Source organism: Bufo gargarizans, unplaced genomic scaffold (genome assembly GCF_014858855.1).
Source record: "Bufo gargarizans isolate SCDJY-AF-19 unplaced genomic scaffold, ASM1485885v1 fragScaff_scaffold_137_pilon, whole genome shotgun sequence".
Classification (NCBI taxonomy): Eukaryota; Metazoa; Chordata; class Amphibia; order Anura; family Bufonidae; genus Bufo; species Bufo gargarizans.
In genome coordinates this window covers 174,039-193,894 of record NW_025334060.1, presented here as the reverse complement: position 1 = coordinate 193,894, position 19,856 = coordinate 174,039, and positions in this window count along the sequence as shown.

Genomic DNA, 19,856 nt, shown 5'->3' with positions numbered 1-19,856 from the left:
GCCAGGTCTGATGCAGGGGTCTCCCTTTTGTTCCTTAGTTTTGGATCCAGTCAGTCGGATCTTCATTTTGTGTCTTCTAGTTTCCTGTACACCTTCTGTGACATTATAAACCGCCAAAACCGTCTCAAGCATGGCTCTGGTTTCACTTTTGACTGAACGCTTGCAGGGTCTTTCATTGGAGGTAGCTGATCTCCGTAAGACTCTTTCTCAGTTTCAGGTGACCGGTTCAGCTTGCGTTCATGGAGTTTGTTCTGAGCCTAAGATCTCGCTCCCTGATACGTTCTCCGGGGGTAGTGAGAATTTTGTGCGTTTTAGAGAGGCTTGCAAACTCCATTTTCGCCTTCTTCCCCATTCCTCTGGTGATGAGGAACGGAGGGTGGGGATCATTATATCGCTGCTCAGGGGTAACGCTCAGTCCTGGGCCTTTTTGCTGCCTGTGGGGGCACGGCCCCTCCGTTCAGTGGATGAATTCTTTTTAGCCCTGGGTCAGATATATGATTATCCAGATCGTATTGGTCTGGCTGAGTCTAGACTACGTCTATTATGCCAGGGTAAACAATCCGCAGAGATATACTGCTCAGAATTTCGGAGATGGGCAGCTGATACTGTTTGGAATGATGCTGCACTCCGAAGTCAATTTTGCCATGGTCTTTCAGAGGGATTGAAAGATGCATTTGCCTTTCATGAGAGACCTACCTCCTTGGACTCTGCCATGTCTTGGGCCGTTCGTATTGACAGGCGTCTTAGAGAGAGAGGAGAGATCACTCCTTCCTGTCATACTCAATCCCAGGACTGCGCAGGGGTCTCGGTCGCTCTCAATCCCTTCTGAGCAGGGGCCCATGCAGCTGGGGTTGATTGCCTCTGACAATAGAAGATTCAGCTCGCATGGGAAGGTTTGTTTCTGTTGTGGAGGTATAAATCATTTGGCAAATGTTTGTCCCTCTAGGAGATTCAGGCAGTTTTCTGGGAGTAATAAAGAAACAAAAAGGAAAAAATCCTTTAAAAATGTTCCGTCTGTTACTATTGGCAGGGTTGATGCAGAAATTGAAGGTTTTCCGTTTGCTTGTAGTTCCCGTTTTGTCCTGCCGGCTAGGGTGGCGCTAGAGAGCAAGAACATTTTTTGTGAGATTTTTGTAGATAGTGAAGCAGCTGTCAATCTCATTGATAATCAATTTGCAATAACTCATGGTTTCCAGGTGCGCACTTTGGGAAAGGATATTCTGGTTTTTGCTATTGATTCCGCTCCACTTTTTCAGAAATCATTAAAGGGCATAGTTCACAATATCCGTTTAATTGTGAGTGATGCTCATGTTGAGGATGTGTCATGTTTCGTCCTTAGCGGTTTGCCTACTCCTCTAGTGTTGGGGCTACCCTGGCTCACTAAACATAACCCCACCATTGTTTGGCAAGTGAGGCAAATAAATGGTTGGAGTGACTTTTGCAGAGAGAATTGCCTCATGACATCTGTTTCTGAGGTTGCTACTAAGACTGTACCACCTTTTCTCTCTGAATTTTCGGATGTCTTCTCTGAGAGTGGAGTTCAGGATTTGCCCCCGCACAGGGAGTACGATTGCCCTATTAATCTCATCCCAGGCACCAAGCTGCCTAAATATCGTTTATACAATCTCTCCCAACCTGAGAGGATCGCTATGCGTGCTTATATCTCTGAGAGTCTGAGAAAAGGACACATACGACCCTCGAAGTCACCTGTTGCCGCTGGTTTTTTCTTTGTTAAGAAAAAAGATGGTTCTTTAAGACCTTGTCTGGATTTCAGGGAGCTGAACAATATCACAATTCGTGACCCTTATCCGCTTCCTCTGATCCCGGACCTGTTTAACCAGGTTGTTGGGGCTAAAGTCTTTTCCAAATTAGATCTAAGAGGGGCATACAACCTGGTCAGGGTCAGAGAAGGGGACGAATGGAAGACGGCCTTCAATACCCCTGAGGGCCATTTTAAGAATTTGGTTATGCCTTTTGGTTTGATGAATGCCCCAGCCGTTTTTCAGCATTTCGTGAACAGCATTTTTTATCATTTAATGGGGAAATTTGTATTAGTGTATCTGGATGACATTTTGATTTTTTCTCCTGATTTCAAAACTCATAAGGACCACTTACGTCAGGTCTTGCTCATCCTGCGGGAGAATAAATTATACGCGAAACTGGAAAAATGTGTGTTTGCGGTTCCAGAAATTCAATTTCTGGGGTTTCTTCTCTCCGCTTCTGGTTTTCGCATGGACCCCGAGAAGGTCCGCGCTGTGCTTGAGTGGGAGCTTCCTGAGAATCAGAAGGCGCTGATGCATTTTTTGGGTTTTGCCAATTATGACAGGAAGTTTATTTTGAATTATTCCTCTGTTGTTAAACCACTCACTGATATGACCAGAAAGGGGGTAGATTTTTCTTCCTGGTCGGTAGAGGCGCGTAAGGCCTTTTCTAATATCAAGGAGAGTTTTGCTTCCGCTCCCATCTTGGTACAACCTGATATTTCTCTACCCTTCATAGTTGAGGTTGATGCTTCGGAGGTGGGTGTGGGTGCGGTCTTGTCTCAGGGTTCCTCTCCTGCCAAATGGCGACCGTGTGCCTTTTTTTCGAAGAAACTCTCCTCCGCAGAGAGAAATTACGATGTGGGAGATAGGGAGTTATTGGCCATCAAGTTGGCTTTTGAGGAATGGCGCCATTGGCTAGAGGGAGCCAGACACCCTATTACCGTGTTTACTGACCATAAAAATCTGGCCTACTTGGAGTCAGCCAAGCGTCTGAACCTGAGACAGGGCAGATGGTCTTTGTTCTTTTCAAGGTTTAATTTTGTTGTCACGTTCCGCCCTGGGGTTAAGAATGTGAAGGCAGATGCCCTGTCACGTTGTTTTCCGGCAGGTGGGAATTTTGAAGACCCGGGTCTCATTTTGGCTGAAGGTGTGGTGGTCTCTGCTCTTTATCCTGAATTGGAGGCAGAGGTGCAGGTAGCCCAGTCAGAGGCTCCTGATCTTTGTCCTCCTGGGAGGTTGTTTGTGCCTCTCGCTTTAAGACACAAGATTTTTAAGGAACACCACGATACGGTCCTTGCTGGGCACCCGGGGGCAAGAGCCACAGTGGATCTCATCGCTCGGAGATTCTGGTGGCCGGCGCTTCGTAAGTCGGTTGAGGGTTTTGTGGCAGCCTGCGAGACTTACGCTCGTGCCAAAGTCCCTCATTCACGGCCATCAGGTCCTCTCCTTCCCTTACCCATTCCTTCCCGTCCTTGGACACATCTGTCCATGGACTTCATAACGGACCTGCCTCGTTCCTCGGGGAAGACTGTGATTCTGGTGGTGGTGGACCGTTTTAGCAAAATGGTGCATTTCATCCCTTTTCCTGGCTTGCCCAATGCTAAGACGCTGGCGCAGGCATTTATTGATCACATTGTCAAATTGCATGGTATTCCTTCAGACATAGTCTCTGATAGGGGCACGCAGTTTGTTTCCAGATTCTGGAAGGCTTTCTGTTCTCACTTGGGGGTTTGGTTGTCATTCTCTTCTGCTTTCCACCCGCAGTCGAATGGCCGGACAGAGCGCGTCAATCAGAATCTGGAGACATATCTGCGCTGTTTTGTGGCGGAGAATCAGGAGGATTGGTGTTCTTTTTTTGTCCCTTGCTGAGTTTGCTTTAAATAACCGTCGTCAGGAGTCCTCTGATAAGTCACCATTTTTTGGTGCATATGGGTTTCATCCGCAGTTTGGGACTTTCTCGGGAGAGGGGTCTTCTGGTTTACCTGATGAGGACAGATTCTCCTCGTCTTTGTCATCTATTTGGCAAAAGATTCAGAATAATCTTAAGAGCATGAGTGAGAGATATAAGCGTGTGGCAGATAAGAGACGTGTGCCTGGTCCGGACCTGAATGTTGGTGATCTGGTGTGGTTGTCTAACAAGAATATCAAATTGAAGGTTCCCTCCTGGAAGTTGGGTCCTAAGTTTATTGGGCCTTACAAAATCTTGTCTGTCATCAATCCTGTTGCCTACCGTCTTGATCTTCCTCAGACTTGGAAGATCCATAATGTTTTTCATAAGTCCTTATTAAAACCTTATGTTCAACCCATTGTACCCTCGTCTTTGCCTCCTCCTCCGATTATGGTTGATGGTAATCTTGAATTTCAGGTCTCTAGGATTGTGGATTCTCGTTTTGTCCGCGGTTCTATCCAGTACCTCATGCATTGGTCCCAGTGACGGACATTAAGGCCACTCATCTCATTAGGGCTTTCCATAGGTCCCATCCTGAGAAGGTGGGCTCTGAGTGTCCGGAGTCCACTCGTAGAGGGAGGGGTACTGTCACCACCAGACATCTGAGAAGCTCTGACAGATGCCTTTCAGAACCTCCTCCTTGAGCTTCCTTTTGTTTTGCTTTCAGTTCCTCATCTCGTTAGCCTCTCTCAGCTGTCATGTAGTTGGACTGATTGCATCCCTTTAAATTCCTCCCCATAGTGAATTAGTGTGCGGTTTATAAAACTTCCTGGAGTGTGTGCATGCTGATCCTATTTCCCAGTCTTCTACAAGATAAGTGTTGTGCATTCTTTTGTGTTTTCCTGTTTGCTAGATCCCAGGTGACCCTGACTCCCTCCGTGTCTAGTGTAGGGAGCCGGTGGTCGTGTCCCCTCACTATTATAGGGTGTTCAGGTGTTATACGGTCGAGGTACGAGGATATGCGATCATCTACCATTGGGATTTTCGCATAGGCTGAGCAGTCAGGGAGAGTGCCAGGTCTGATGCAGGGGTCTCCCTTTTTGTTCCTTAGTTTTGGATCCAGTGAGTCATATATTCATTTTGTGTTGTCTTGTTTCCTGTACACCTTCCGTGACACTGGCCCATAAAGTGGTCCTGCAGCAAGTTGAGGAATTTTCTCCCCTTTGCAGTTGAGGCAGAACCATGACCCCGATCAATGTCTGGGAAGTTAAGATCTCCCATTATGACCACTGTACGCCTGTGCTGCCCGCTCTATTTGGTTATACAGTTGTGTTTCTATCTCCTCTGTGATGTTAGGGGTCTATAGATTACACCAAGTGTAGCAGCCAACAAACATGCGGGGAGGAGACTCGAGCATCGCGCTTGAGCACATGCGGTGTTTGGCCGAACACCACAATGTGCTGAGCATCGAGATGCTCGAGTCAAAATGGTGTTCGGCCGAACATGCTCTCCCAACACTAGACATTGCACATTTGAGAGAAGATAAATACCCACACAAACTCTATCTAATTCAGCTCAGGAGAAATAATCAGACACGTGCTACCAGACTAGTTATGGGAGGGGCAATAATATAGAGAACGGTAAGATTGTGAACTGTTGTGTTGCACCGCAGGACAGCCTGTACTAAGCAGCACCCAACCAATTGTTTGTGTTTGTTTCAGGGTAATAATAGGTATGGCAAGACTGTTTTAGTTGTGCCTGCCAGTAGGTAAATTACTGCAAAATTTCCACTGGCATCCATCAGGGGCCGCCATGCTTTGCAACACAGGGGTCTCAGCCCTTGTGGTTGTGTTTATTATCACGTGTTATTAAAATTCCGTTTTTGCAAAAGCTAGTGTCAGAGTTGCTTTTCTCGTTCGTGACTTTGCTGTATCCTGGGAACCCACCCCGATACACGACTTACAAGGCTAAAGGGAAACACTATATACAGTATATGGGATTGTGTGCTTGCGTAGAACATCCAGTAGGGATCTCCTCTTCTGGAGAGTGATTCAGGACAAGTCTTGAAATAGAGACACTTTAGCCCCCATATAGTCCACTTGTTGCAACGAACGGGCTTTCGCCATTATGTCCTCTTTTAGACCAGTCATTGACATAGCGTATGATATCTCGCAGTGGCCCGTCAAGCGATTTCTGTCACAATGCTCTTCGTGCATGATCCATCAGAATGGGGTCTGCTGGGGGCGACCAAGGACATGTTAAAGACCATAAGGAGGATGGAGCGAACGTCTTCCTCTCCCTGGGTCTCCGGTACGCCATGCACTCGTATGTTATGATGACGACCCCTGTTGTCTAGATCTTCAACATGGTTCTGCAGGTCGCATAGTTGAAGGGAGTGGTCATGCGTATCACTGTCCATGAAGCATTATAGTCCTCCTCTAATTGATGTAGACGGTGACCCACTATTTGCACATCTTGCCTTACTGCTGCCGGCTCCTCTTTAAAAGTGACCTTTATTTCCAAGATGAGGGCTTTAAAATTATGCGTAGTGGGCAATTGTTGGATATGGGACCACTTATTCGGGTGGGGGTTCAGTGACAAGACTCGGACCATAGGAGTCGGAAGAGGAGGTAGACCTAGATGACGAGTGGGACCGCCACAACCACTCTGTGGTTTGAGGGGCCTTCCATGTCTCTGGAGGAGTGGTGGCGATCTTCTAGGGCAGGATGCTCAACCTGCAGCCCTCCAGCTGTTGTAAAACTACAACTCCCACCATGCCCTGCTGTAGGCTGTCCAGGAATGCTGGGAGTTGTTTTGCAACAGCTGGAGGGCCGCAGGTTGAGCATGCCTGTTCTAGAGGAAGAGGCACTGTGAGGAGTGTCGGGTGAGGCAGACAATCTGGCGGTGGCTGTCGGGATGGAGTACCCTACTCTATAGCCTGCTGTTGAGAGTCTCCGCTTGGGAGTAGTTGTGGGGACTCACATAAGCAGTTTCAGGAGGCAGTCTAGGGGGGTTTAATCTGAATCAGCCCCCTGCGTATGTAAAGGCAGGTCATCTGCCATATCATCAGACCTGAGGGATCCTGCAGGTGAACGGGCTCTGTTTGCCCAGAGAGCTGTCAGCCTGGGCGTCTTGTGGCCGGGTCTCCTCTATGTCCGGGCATTGCAGGACTGCAGGAGGCTGCGGGCTTGTCAATCTCCGACCTGGGGAGCGTGGCAGGAGAAGGCGCGCTGACGAGCGCGCAGTGAGGAGACAAAGGAGAAGGTACCTCACCGTCCACTGCTGGAACATCATGAGGTGAGGACATCTTTAAGACCGCATAGTCCGTGCTCCTCTGCGGGTAGGAATCCAGCGTTTGGGAGGGTGAGGCTCCCGCGGTCTCGGACGCTGCTTTAGGGACCTTCCCCACCTTTGTCTTCCCCATTTTGCTGCGGGGTGATTGCTAATTTAGCTGGTCTGGGTCCTGGGAAGAGCGGAGCTCAGCGCTCACACGTCCAGCGGCATCGGCTTCTGTCTCATTTTTCATTATTTTATCTATACTTTATATGTATTACTTTTTAGCAGTTTGCATTAGGTTTATCTGTTCTGTACTAGGCTGATCATGCGTGTACTAGGGCGGCGCACTTCACGGAGAAGTCATTTAGAAGTTCTATTTCTTTTCTGTATTGGATGTCGACGCTGACGCCGTGGCATTTCTGTGGCTAGCTAGCGCAGTATCGTAACCTTTAGTTGCGTTTCTTTGTTGGGCAGGCGCATTGTATTTGTCTATTAGCACGGTCTTACTGTGCATGTCTGAGTGTCTGGCGCCTGCGCTTTCGAGGCTAATCACTGAATTTCCTTGCACTGCGCAGACTTGAAGTGCTGGAGCCTGCGCCCTGACCTCTCACAGACACCATCTTCTCACGTCCACCGCAGGTAATTTCCTCCTCATTCTCTAACCTGACATCTGCTCTATATACAGGGTATTTATGGGCGCTATACCCTCATTCGCACGCAGCCCTGATAAGAGCCAGTCAGTAGGCGACGCGCCCGGTGCACCATCCGGTCGTACTTGGGCGTTGTATTCCTTATTTCTGTGTCTTCTTCTGCTTTTGGTTTGATCTGCTACACGTGTAACCTACCTCATCTCTGTCCGTGATGTGCTCGCCCTTTGTTGGCTTGGTCGGGGGGTATTAGGAGGGAGCTGGTCAGGGCCCCTCAGTGTCACATGATTTATGGGATTTCGATGTCTCTGTGGCCCTCATGTAATAAAGCTCTTATAGCCACACGTCTTGTTCTTCATGCTCCTTGCAGCCTAGTCATCCATGATGGTGGAAGTCAAGTCATCACCTAAGGACAGAAACCTGGAAGGGCAAGAGTCAGCAACAATGGGGCAGACAGGGCCCAGGGGACGCGACTGGAGCAATCCCAGGCAGGAATCAGGCTCCAAAATCCCTCAAACCCACCTTAATTAATCAGTACACACCTGTATGAGAAAGCACGTGATACACGTTCTGAAGTTGCGTGGATCTGGAACCCGGTCATGTAAAGCCCCTCTTCTGAAAGTCCAGACAAGGTCATATTTGCCAGTTTCCGGCCTGGGCTATGGACGGGTCCTCACTTCTGCTCAAGATGGGGCCAGAACCATTCCTGGCACATATTCCTGAATCGCCCTCCTCTGCGCATGTGTCAGGGAGAGGAATAGTTCTGTCCCCGGCCACAGCAGAATTGAATTCCCGTCCATAGCCCAGGCCAAAAACCAGGTGAAGGACATGACTTTGGCCCCTGCTTGAAGGGATGCGTGTCCGCTGCGCCATTCAACTCTATGGGGCTGAGCGCTTGTACTGGGCTACAGAATTGGACAACCCCTTTAACGCTTGCCCTTCGTCTCACCTCAAATACTGGTGGCATATCGCTAGGAGCTGCCACTAGTGTCAGATAGGTGCGGGTCCCAGAGGCATCTCTAGAATGAGGCGCTACGGAGAAGGAGAGCACACCGCGCAGGCGCTGCCTCCTCCATTCATCTGTATGGGAGGGCTGAAAAAAGCCGAGCACCGCCTCTACCATTTCCAGCAGTTCCATAGATGTGAATGGAGGGCGGCCGCGCATGCGGATAGCTGTGGGTGCCGCACCTACCTGAGATTGGTGGCATATCCTAGCGATGTGCCATGAATAGTCCAGGTGAGACAACCCCTTTAACCTTCCCCTCGATAGGCGCCATTGTCACGAGATAATCACAAGTCTGTCAGTCACGGTACAGCTCGGTGGTTTTAATGTTTGGGCTGATCAGTGTATACGATCTGGGGATTACTCTCATACGGCCTCAGTGCGCTGCACCTTATCTCGTCCACCAGATGGCGCTGCTTCTAACTTATAATGAGACGAGACTAATTGGTGTAAGAATATCTCCCCGACTCATCTACAAATCCCCAGATATTAACCCCTCGCCCTGCGGACACCTTATATGTGCACTGTGTGTAGTGACCCCCTTAAAGAGATTGACCCCCTGAAGGTATTGATATTGTGTGTTAATCTCAATAATTAATATTCATAAATAGGCGTGAGTCGTCTGTGACCTCCCTCTACACTGGACCACGTGCGAATTACTGCCACGATATACTATGGCGGCGACTACTACAATAAAGGACTATACAATGTAAGCTGAACAATCAAGTATTTATTAAAACAAATGCAAGTCTACTATTACACTATATATATATAACAATGGTTATAACTATATATACATATAGACGCACGCACCGCAGTACAGTAACAGCGCTACACAATACACCTAACTAAAGGCTCATGGGCCCTGGTGCAAGAGTTCAGCTTGGGCCCCCCTTCCCTCAAACCTTCGGCTGCATGAGGCAAAAATTAAAACTGCACCCCCCCCCCCTCCATACCAAATTCTTAACCTAACCCCTTCTGTCCAGCCAGAGGTGTAACTTGCATGCACCTTCTATAATACCAGTGTCTTCTTATGCGGCACAGGGGTCTTTGGGCCCCCCAGGCTCCTGGGCCCGGTAGCGACTGCTACCTCTGCACCCCCTATAGCTGTGCCCCTGCAAATCTACCTAAATAATACACTTACATGCACACATGTATTTAGCAGCAACCCCCACCCTCCTGGCTCTATACACGCTGTCCCTATGGGGATAAAAGGGGCCTGCAGGGGTACAGGGAGGCAGGGCAGCAGTGAGGGGGTTAATGCAGGTACATTCAGGGGTATGGGGTAATGCAGGGGTTAATGATACGTCAGCCAGTGCTGGTCTCTAGGGAGTTACTGCAGGTCCTCGCTTGCTCATTTTCCTGGGGATGGTTCTCCCTCGTCCATGCACTCCACTGACGTCCTCTCTACCGTGTGTCCCTCTCTCTGTGCCCAAATCCTGGACTATATCATAAATAGAGGAGTTTGGCCATGGGGCAGAGGTGTGGAAACAGGTTTATGATGTCTCTGGTTAGAAAGCCCCCTGAGAGTCTGCAATCACTTTGTCCGGAGGTGACCAGCATACGGGACCACCCTACTGAGGCCTGAACAAACGAGGACGAGATCCTGATCAGCTGTTATCCTGCCGGCCATCAGCGCGAGTATTTCTCTAAACATGGGAGGTGAACTGTAGATAAGAACTGACAGGGAATTGAATCTAGGGAATATTTAACACACTCCCCTCTACATATATCTACATGTCCCACTTGGCCATTCAGCACCAATGTATATACAGTCATGGGCGTAAATGTTGGCCCCCTGAACTTTTTCAAGAAAATGAAGTATTTCTCACAGGAAAGTATTGCAGTAACACATGTTTTTGCAAAATGCAGTCTTGCTTTTTTATGTCTCTGTGCCAGCAGCGGGTCCTCCTGGGTCCTCCTGGGTCTCTTGGGTCCTCCTGGGTCCTCCTGGTGCAGTGTCCCAGGGGGTCAGTAGTGTATGCTGGGCTTTGTAGTGCAGTTTGACTCACTAACCTGGGATCCACTGTTGTCTTCAATTGGGGCAAATACTGGAACAGGCAGGTATTTAACAGTTCGTGACGCCAGTGTCAATTAAACGGTGACACGCCGTGTAAAGTAGTGTAGAATAACGGAAGCATAGGATAGCCAACAAAAACTGGAACTTTTACTGAATATCAGTCAGGATAATACATGGACACAGGTAGAAGCACAGTTCCATGAAAGACGGTTGGTTTTCCATAAGAATACAGGTGGTTCTTGGGAATTACAGAATGGCCGTTCTTAGCAATGTATAATACAGAGTGTTGATTGCAGGAGATGCAGTACAGGCGGCTTGCACACTATTCCTGACTGGTCCTGACACATGTGACTTTCTCTCCAAGGTCTAATGCCCTTTATCTGGCGTACCCTTGAAGCTGTCCTTATCTAGTACCTCCTCTGTTATCTTGAGTACCTCTTGCTTTATCTGATCGGCCTCTGTGGTATTCTGTGTCTTGGATGGTGGCTTGCTTATGCTGCTTCCGCTAAACGGAGGATGACTCAGGAGGGGAACCTTTTCCTTGGATCCGGAACCCGGTTACAGGGCCTTTACTACCCTCTCCTAGTCGGCAGGCTTCAGGCCTGCTCTGCTCTCACAGGCCCATAGCCTGGCCTTCACTCAGACACAGGATCATTTCTGACCTCTGCTCCCACTGTCTGTCTCCTGCTACTACTTCCTGACTGGGCCTTATATAACCTAGGGCTCTCTAGCTCCCTCTAGTGACTCAGAGCTGGAATGACACCCTAGCCGGCCTGCATAAGCACGTTTCACAGTAACAGGAAAATACATAGCATGACATTACAAGATGTTTTATACCAACCTCCCCTTAAGTACAGGGGGAACGACAATACCCAAGTGACCCTTCTGTAGTGACGGGGTATTACTCTCCCGTACACTACACTGGTCCTCCTGGGTCTCATGGGTCCTCCTGGGTCCTCCTGGGTCTCATGGGTCCTCCTGGTCCTCCTGGGTCTCATGGGTCCTCCTGGGTCTCTTGGGTACTCCTGGGTCTCTTGGGTCCTCCTGGGTCTCATGGGTCCTCCTGGTCCTCCTGGGTCTCATGGGTCCTCCTGGGTCTCATGGGTCCTCCTGGGTCTCATGGGTCCTCCTGGATCCTCCTGGGTCTCCTGCCCTAGCGTTTGATTTAAATGCCGCCGGATAGTTGGCGCTGAGGCTCCCGGAGCCTGCAGGACAGCTTGCATATCTCTGGAACTTGTTTGGGGCTGCTTATCCACCCTCTGGACTATCCTGCGTTGACACCTTCCATCAGTTTTTCTCTTCCGTCCACGCCCAGGGAGATTAGCTACAGCGCTACGGGTTGTGACTTCTTGATGATGTTGCGCACTGTGGACAAAGGCAGATCTAGATCTCTGGAAAAGGACGTGGAACCCTGAGATTGTTGATTATTTTTCCACAATTTTGGTTCTGAAGTCCTCGGACAGTTCTCTTCTCCTCTTTCTGTTGTCCATGCTCAGTGTGGCGCACAGACACACAATCACTGGCGTAGCTATAGGGGTTGCAGCGGTCACAATGGTGACCGGGCCCCTAAGTCAGAGGGGCCCACGGGGCCCCTCAAGCCAGGAGAGCCACAGTAAAGCCATACCTGCGGTGCGGCCCGCAGCTAAGTTGCCGACTAAAATCACATAGGGTGCGGCGCGGCGACTGAGAGGCGAGACCTGCGCGCACTGTGCAGGGCAGGCGAAGTGAGGAGGGGGAGCGGCTTCAGGTCAGGAGGAGGAGTGAGCAGCTGTGTGCTGACCGCCGGGTTTGGTTGCAACCAGTGGAGTAGGGATCGCTATACTCCACTAGCAGCCATAGCAACGCTATGGGGCCCTATGCCACTGGGGGCCCAGGCCACCAGCTGAGGATGAAAAAGAATAAAAATGAATTTCATGTGGCGAGTAGGTGGCGGTACGATAGGGGGCGGCCTCCCCCCTATCCCCCCCGTTATTGGTGACAGCAGCAGTTCCAATCGGAGTCCCAGCAGTGTAATGCTGGGACTCCGATCGGTTACCATGGCAGCCAGGACACTACTGAAGTCCTGGCTGCCATGGTCAGTTACTCTGCAGAATACTAACATGTGCTGTGGCCGCCCGGCGCTCCTTCTTCTTGTAACTCGTCTCAGCATAAGCAATGCGCTGCACAGACCTGTGAGTTACAAGAAGAAGGAGCGACAGGCGGCCACAGCGCATGTAAGTATTCTGCAGAGTAACTGACCATGGCAGCCAGGACTTCAGTAGTGTCCTGGCTGCCATGGTAACCGATCGGAGCCCCAGCATTACACTGCCCACCAATTATATTAATACCGGGGAGGGGGGGGAGGGCGCACTGCCCACCAATTATTTTAAAACCGGGGAGAGACACTGGGGCTGATGGAGAGGGTACTGGGGGCTGATGAGAGGCACTGACTGGGGGCTGATGGAGAGACACTGGGGCTGATGGAGAGGGTACTGGGGGCTGATGAGAGGCACTGACTGGGGGCTGATGGAGAGACACTGGGGCTGATGGAGAGGGTACTGGGGGCTGATGAGAGGCACTGACTGGAGGCTGATGGAGAGGCACTGGGTGGCCGCTGGTGAGAGGCCCTGGGGGCTGGTGGAGAGGCTATTGGGGGCTGCTATGAGGCTACTGGGGGCTGCTATAAGGCATGGGGCTCTTATCTGAGGTCTGATTGGGGGTCATTCATATTGGGGTCTTAGCTGAAGTGTTATCTGAGGTCTTATTAACATTGGGGATCTTATTGGGGCTGTTAGCTGAGGTCTGATTAACATTGGGGGTCTGATTGGTGGTCTGACCTGAGGTATAATGAAAAATATTTTTTTTTCGGAGCAGCTTGAAGAAAAAAGGCCTCACAGTCTCCCACACTCCTTCTGCCCGGCCAAGCCTGCCAGCACCCTGGAGACCAAGCCTGCCAGCACCCTGGAGACCAAGCCTGCCAACACCCCTGTCCAAGCCTGCCAACACCCCTGTCCAAGCCAGCCAGCACCCCTGAGGCCAAGCAACCCAGCACCCCTGAGGCCAAGCCTGTCGGTATTCAGCAGAGACGGGAACAGTCCAGGGGGTGCACACTGCTGTTGGGACTGTCCACTCAGGACATAGGAATTGATAGCCCCCCACTGTCAGCCAGCGCTGCACCCCCAATGTATAACCCCTTTCATGGGTAGTGCCTTAACCTTCCTCACTCCTGGGGACATTCTTCCTCGGGATCAGCGGGTGACCCAGCATTCGACCCCTCGCCGGTCCATGGATCGGACATAGAAGTCTAGGAAACTCCTAATATTTTGGCTGCTGCCTTGGGGGCACTAGCTAAGCATTATGGGGGTCTGTTCAGACAATGAGGACGAGGCCTGTGCCCCGTGCAGGGCATTCACATAGAGCGGTACTTTGATGTGTGGTTAAAATATGCGCAGTGAGGGTGCGGGTGGTAGGAGGCTGCGGTTCAGCCAATGCTTCCGTGTCACTATCGCCTGGTCCACGGGGCAGCCTGCCATCTGCTCCATTGTGTGGCGAGGATTATTTTAGTAATGTAGGTGGCTTGTGGTACCAGGTACCTGGCTGCGCTCCTGCGGTCTGAAGTAGCTGTCCATGTGTACTGCACACGGAAGACCTTTCCGGAGGTTAGAAAACATCCAGCTATAAAGGAGAGCTCCAGCTCCATTCAGGACATCAGAGTCAGGCCTCATGCACACGACCTTATGTATTTTGCGGTCCACAAAAAATACGGATGACATCCGTGTGCAATCCATATTTTGTGGAACGGAACAGCTGGCCCTTACTAGAACAGCACTATCCTTGTCCCGTAATGCGGACAATAATAGGACATGTTCTATTTTTTTTGCGGAAAGGAAATACAGACATACGGAAACTAAATGCACACGGAGTAACTTTTTTTTTTGCGGACACAGAAGAAAATATGTTCGTGCGCATGAGGCCTAAGATGTGTCTTGTGATCACCACCCCTCCTTGCATCATACGGGCACAGTCCATGCTGGGAACTGGTCGATCGGGAGCTCGCTCGTTTGTTTACGGATTAGGTATCTGTTATTTTACTCTTTTGTATATATCTTTTATGTATTTAGTCATAGCTTAGTAAACTATTTATACACCTAAGACGTGTCAAGCCGGTTTATCCCTGGAATTCACAGTAAAACACTGCTACACCATCAACCCGGCCAGTATTCACTTCAAGAGACCAGTGTCCATAATAATTTTTCACCAGCAATAATAATTTCTGCTATTTCACATACTTGCTAATACTTCAGGGATGTCCAGTAGACAATGGAGCCCCTATCAGACTGGAGCAGCTGTCAGTGGAGCCCCTATCAGACTGGAGCAGCTGTCAGGGGAGCCCCTATCAGACTGGAGCAGCTGTCAGTGGAGCCCCTATCAGAGTGGAGCAGCTGTCAGTGGAGCCCCTTTCAGACTGGAGCAGCTGTCAGTGGAGCCCCTATCAGAGTGGAGCAGCTGTCAGTGGAGCCCCTATCAGAGCGGAGCAGCTGTCAGTTGAGCCCCTATCAGAGTGGAGCAGCTGTCAGTGGAGCCCCTATCAGACTGGAGCAGCTGTCAGTGGAGCCCCTATCAGAGCGGAGCAGCTGTCAGTGGAGCCCCTATCAGACTGGAGCAGCTGTCAGTGGAGCCCCTATCAGAGTGGAGCAGCTGTCAGTGGAGCCCCTATCAGAGTGGAGCAGCTGTCAGTGGAGCCCCTATCAGTGTGGAGCAGCTGTCAGTGGAGCCCCTATCAGACTGGAGCAGCTGTCAGGGGAGCCCCTATCAGACTGGAGCAGCTGTCAGTGGAGCCCCTATCAGACTGGAGCAGCTGTCAGTGGAACCCCTATCAGAGTGGAGCAGCTGTCAGTGGAGCCCCTATCAGAGTGGAGCAGCTGTCAGTGGAGCCCCTATCAGAGTGGAGCAGCTGTCAGTGGAGCCCCTATCAGTGTGGAGCAGCTGTCAGGGGAGCCCCTAGCAGACTGGAGCAGCTGTCAGTGGAGCCCCTAGCAGAGTGGAGCAGCTGTCAGTGGAGCCCCTATCAGAGTGGAGCAGCTGTCAGTGGAGCCCCTATCAGACTGGAGCAGCTGTCAGTGGAGCCCCTATCAGAGTGGAGCAGCTGTCAGTGGAGCCCCTATCAGAGTGGAGCAGCTGTTAGTGGAGCCCCTATCAGAGTGGAGCAGCTGTCAGGGGAGCCCCTATCAGAGTGGAGCAGCTGTCAGGGGAGCCCCTATCAGAGTGGAGCAGCTGTCAGTGGAGCCCCTATCAGAGTGGAGCAGCTGTCAGTGGAGCCCCTATCAGAGTGGAGCAGCTGTCAGTGGAGCCCCTATCAGAGTGGAGCAGCTGTCAGGGGAGCCCCTATCAGAGTGGAGCAGCTGTCAGTGGAGCCCCTAGCAGAGTGGAGCAGCTGTCAGTGGAGCCCCTATCAGAGTGGAGCAGCTGTCAGTGGAGCCCCTATCAGAGTGGAGCAGCTGTCAGTGGAGCCCCTATCAGAGTGGAGCAGCTGTCAGTGGAGCCCCTATCAGAGTGGAGCAGCTGTCAGTGGAGCCCCTATCAGACTGGAGCAGCTGTCAGTGGAGCCCCTATCAGAATGGAGCAGCTGTCAGTGAAGCCCCTATCAGAGTGGAGCAGCTGTCAGTGGAGCCCCTATCAGAGTGGAGCAGCTGTCAGTGGAGCCCCTAGCAGTGTGGAGCAGCTGTCAGTAGAGCCCCTATCAGACTGGAGCAGCTGTCAGGGGAGCCCCTATCAGAGTGGAGCAGCTGTCAGGGGAGCCCCTATCAGAGTGGAGCAGCTGTCAGTGGAGCCCCTATCAGAGTGGAGCAGCTGTCAGGGGAGCCCCTATCAGTGTGGAGCAGCTGTCAAGGGAGCCCCTAGCAGTGTGGAGCAGCTGTCAGTGGAGCCCCTAGCAGACTGGAGCAGCTGTCAGTGGAGCCCCTATCAGAGCGGAGCAGCTGTCAGTGGAGCCCCTATCAGAGTGGAGCAGCTGTCAGTGGAGCCCCTATCAGACTGGAGCAGCTGTTAGTGGAGCCCCTATCAGAGTTGAGCAGCTGTCAGGGGAGCCCCTATCAGAGTGGAGCAGCTGTCAGTGGAGCCCCTATCAGAGTTGAGCAGCTGTCAGTGGAGCCCCTATCAGACTGGAGCAGCTGTCAGGGGAGCCCCTATCAGAGTGGAGCAGCTGTCAGTGGAGCCCCTATCAGACTGGACCAGGTGTCAGTGGAGCCCCTATCAGAGTGGAGCAGCTGTCAGTGGAGCCCCTATCAGAGTGGAGCAGCTGTCAGGGGAGCCCCTATCAGAGTGGAGCAGCTGTCAGTGGAGCCCCTAGCAGAGTGGAGCAGCTGTCAGGGGAGCCCCTATCAGAGTGGAGCAGCTGTCAGGGGAGCCCCTATCAGAGTGGAGCAGCTGTCAGTGGAGCCCCTATCAGAGTGGAGCAGCTGTCAGTGGAGCCCCTATCAGAGTGGAGCAGCTGTCAGTGGAGCCCCTATCAGAGTGGAGCAGCTGTCAGTGGAGCCCCTATCAGAGTGGAGCAGCTGTCAGTGGAGCCCCTATCAGTGTGGAGCAGCTGTCAGTGGAGCCCCTATCAGTGTGGAGCAGCTGTCAGTGGAGCCCCTATCAGTATGGAGCAGCTGTCAGTGGAGCCCCTATCAGAATGGAGCAGCTGTCAGTGGAGCCCCTATCAGTGTGGAGCAGCTGTCAGTGGAGCCCCTATCAGAGTGGAGCTGCTGTCAGGGGAGCCCCTATCAGACTGGACCAGCTGTCAGGGGAGCCCCTATCAGAGTGGAGCAGCTGTCAGTGGAGCCCCTATCAGTGTGGAGCAGCTGTCAGTGGAGCCCCTATCAGTGTGGAGCAGCTGTCAGTGGAGCCCCTATCAGAATGGAGCAGCTGTCAGTGGAGCCCCTATCAGAGTGGAGCAGCTGTCAGTGGAGCCCCTATCAGACTGGAGCAGCTGTCAGTGGAGCCCCTATCAGAGTGGAGCAGCTGTCAGTGGAGCCCCTATCAGAGTGGAGCAGCTGTCAGTGGAGCCCCTATCAGACTGGAGCAGCTGTCAGTGGAGCCCCTATCAGAGTGGAGCAGCTGTCAGTGGAGCCCCTATCAGAGTGGAGCAGCTGTCAGGGGAGCCCCTATCAGAGTCAGATATTTTTAGATTCTTCTGGTATGACAACGTGAAGCTAGTCGGAACTGCGATGGGGGCGCGATACCCCCCCTGGTTTCTGGCCCCAGGGATGAGATGGTGTTTGTGTCCACAATGTGGTGGATCGGGGTGACGGTGGAGCAGTGATATGGAAGATTGATGACGGTTTGTGTACATGGAGCGGCAGTGAGAATCACATGGAAGAATGATCGAAATTACTGGAATAATTCTTTCCAGTGTCATTGAGATCGAGCTCACTTTCTGGATTTTGGGGATATGGATGAGAACAGAAAAGTGAAGACACACAGTAAGGAGTGAAGCGGGTGTACCGGAAAAAACTGTCGCCATTAGGCCCCAGGAGAAGATCCCTAAAGAACAGCTTTAAAGAATGTGGAAAAATTGTTCCAGGTCGTTCCTTAAAATTGGATACGACAGCAATGAAATGGAAGATGCAGGGAAGTTACAGAGACCAGCACCGTGGAGAGGGAAAAGGGCGAAGATTAGTGGAGGTGATTGTGCGGGGCTGAAGTGAGAATGACTAATGTGAGGAGCGTGATTCTAGATCTTGGGTGGCAGCGAGTACTGGATCTACCTGACCGTCCTGTCCTCAGGTACGAGTTGCTCTGGATCTGGATGGATTCTGTTCATGTCGGCTGCTCCTGGCATTGCTTCTCGTGAACTCAAGCGCTTCTGTACGGCTGAAGCCGCTCCTAGGACACCTCAGCCGAGGAGATGCCCAGTGACCAGTCAAGGAAGTAACCCCATGGTCTTGGCAAACTGGGTATAGATCAGAGGAAGTAACCCAACCCAAGGAGAGCTGTGGGGAACCCCGCAGGCTGACACCAAGAGCCACCAGCGGACGGCTGTCAGAGACTCTACCCGATGCAACGGACACGCGTCCCTCCACGTGCTGGCATTTAGTGTTCGATAGTCCACACTAAAGTGATTCCTGGTTATTGTCTGAGGTGCCCAGTGTTGGCGGCGATTCCTGGTTATTGTCTGAGGTGCCCGGTGTTGGCAGTGATTTCTGGTTTTAGCTGAGGTGCCCGGTGTTGGCGGTGGTTCCTGTTATCACCCGAGGTGCCCAGTGTAAGTTGCTGTTATCACCCGAGGTGACCACTGTAGGTTCCTGTTATTAGCCGAGGTGCCCAGTGTTGGTTCCTGTTATTACGTGAGGTGCCCAGTGTAAGTTCCTGTTATTACCTGAGGTGCCCAGTGTAAGTTCCTGTTATTACCTGAGGTGCCCAGTGTAAGTTCCTGTTATTACCTGAGGTGCCCAGTGTAAGTTCCTGTTATTACCCGAGGTGCCCAGTGTTGGTTCCTGTTATTACCCGAGGTGCCCAGTGTTGGTTCCTGTTATTACCCGAGGTGCCCAGTGTTGGTTTCTGTTATTACCCGAGGTGCCCAGTGTTGGTTTCTGTTATTACCCGAGGTGCCCAGTGTTGGTTCCTGTTATCACCCGAGGTGCCCAGTGTTGGTTCCTGTTATTACCCGAGGTGCCCAGTGTTGGTTTCTGTTATTACTCGAGGTGCCCAGTGTAAGTTGCTGTTATCACTCGAGGTGCCCAGTGTTGGTTCCTGTTATCACTCGAGGTGCCCAGTGTTGGTTCCTGTTATCACTCGAGGTGCCCAGTGTTGGTTCCTGTTATCACCCGAGGTGCCCAGTGTTGGTTCCTGTTATCACTCGAGGTGCCCAGTGTTGGTTCCTGTTATCACTCGAGGTGCCCAGTGTTGGTTCCTATTATCACTCGAGGTGCCCAGTGTTGGTTCCTGTTATCACTCGAGGTGCCCAGTGTTGGTTCCTGTTATCACCCGAGGTGCCCAGTGTTGGTTCCTGTTATTACCCGAGGTGCCCAGTGTTGGTTCCTGTTATTACCCGAGGTGCCCAGTGTATGTTTCTGTTATTACCCGAGGTGCCCAGTGTTGGTTCCTGTTATTACCTATTTATGCCGTCTCTGATTAACAGTCTTTATCATTTATGTAAATAAATTAGAATCTGCAATGAAGGAGATTCTAACCTATTATCATAAATACCAAGTCAAAACGAGCTCGTGATCTGCACTAAGTTTGACGATAAAAAGAAGTCAGTGGTAAATCAAAATATATATTTATTAAATAACAATAA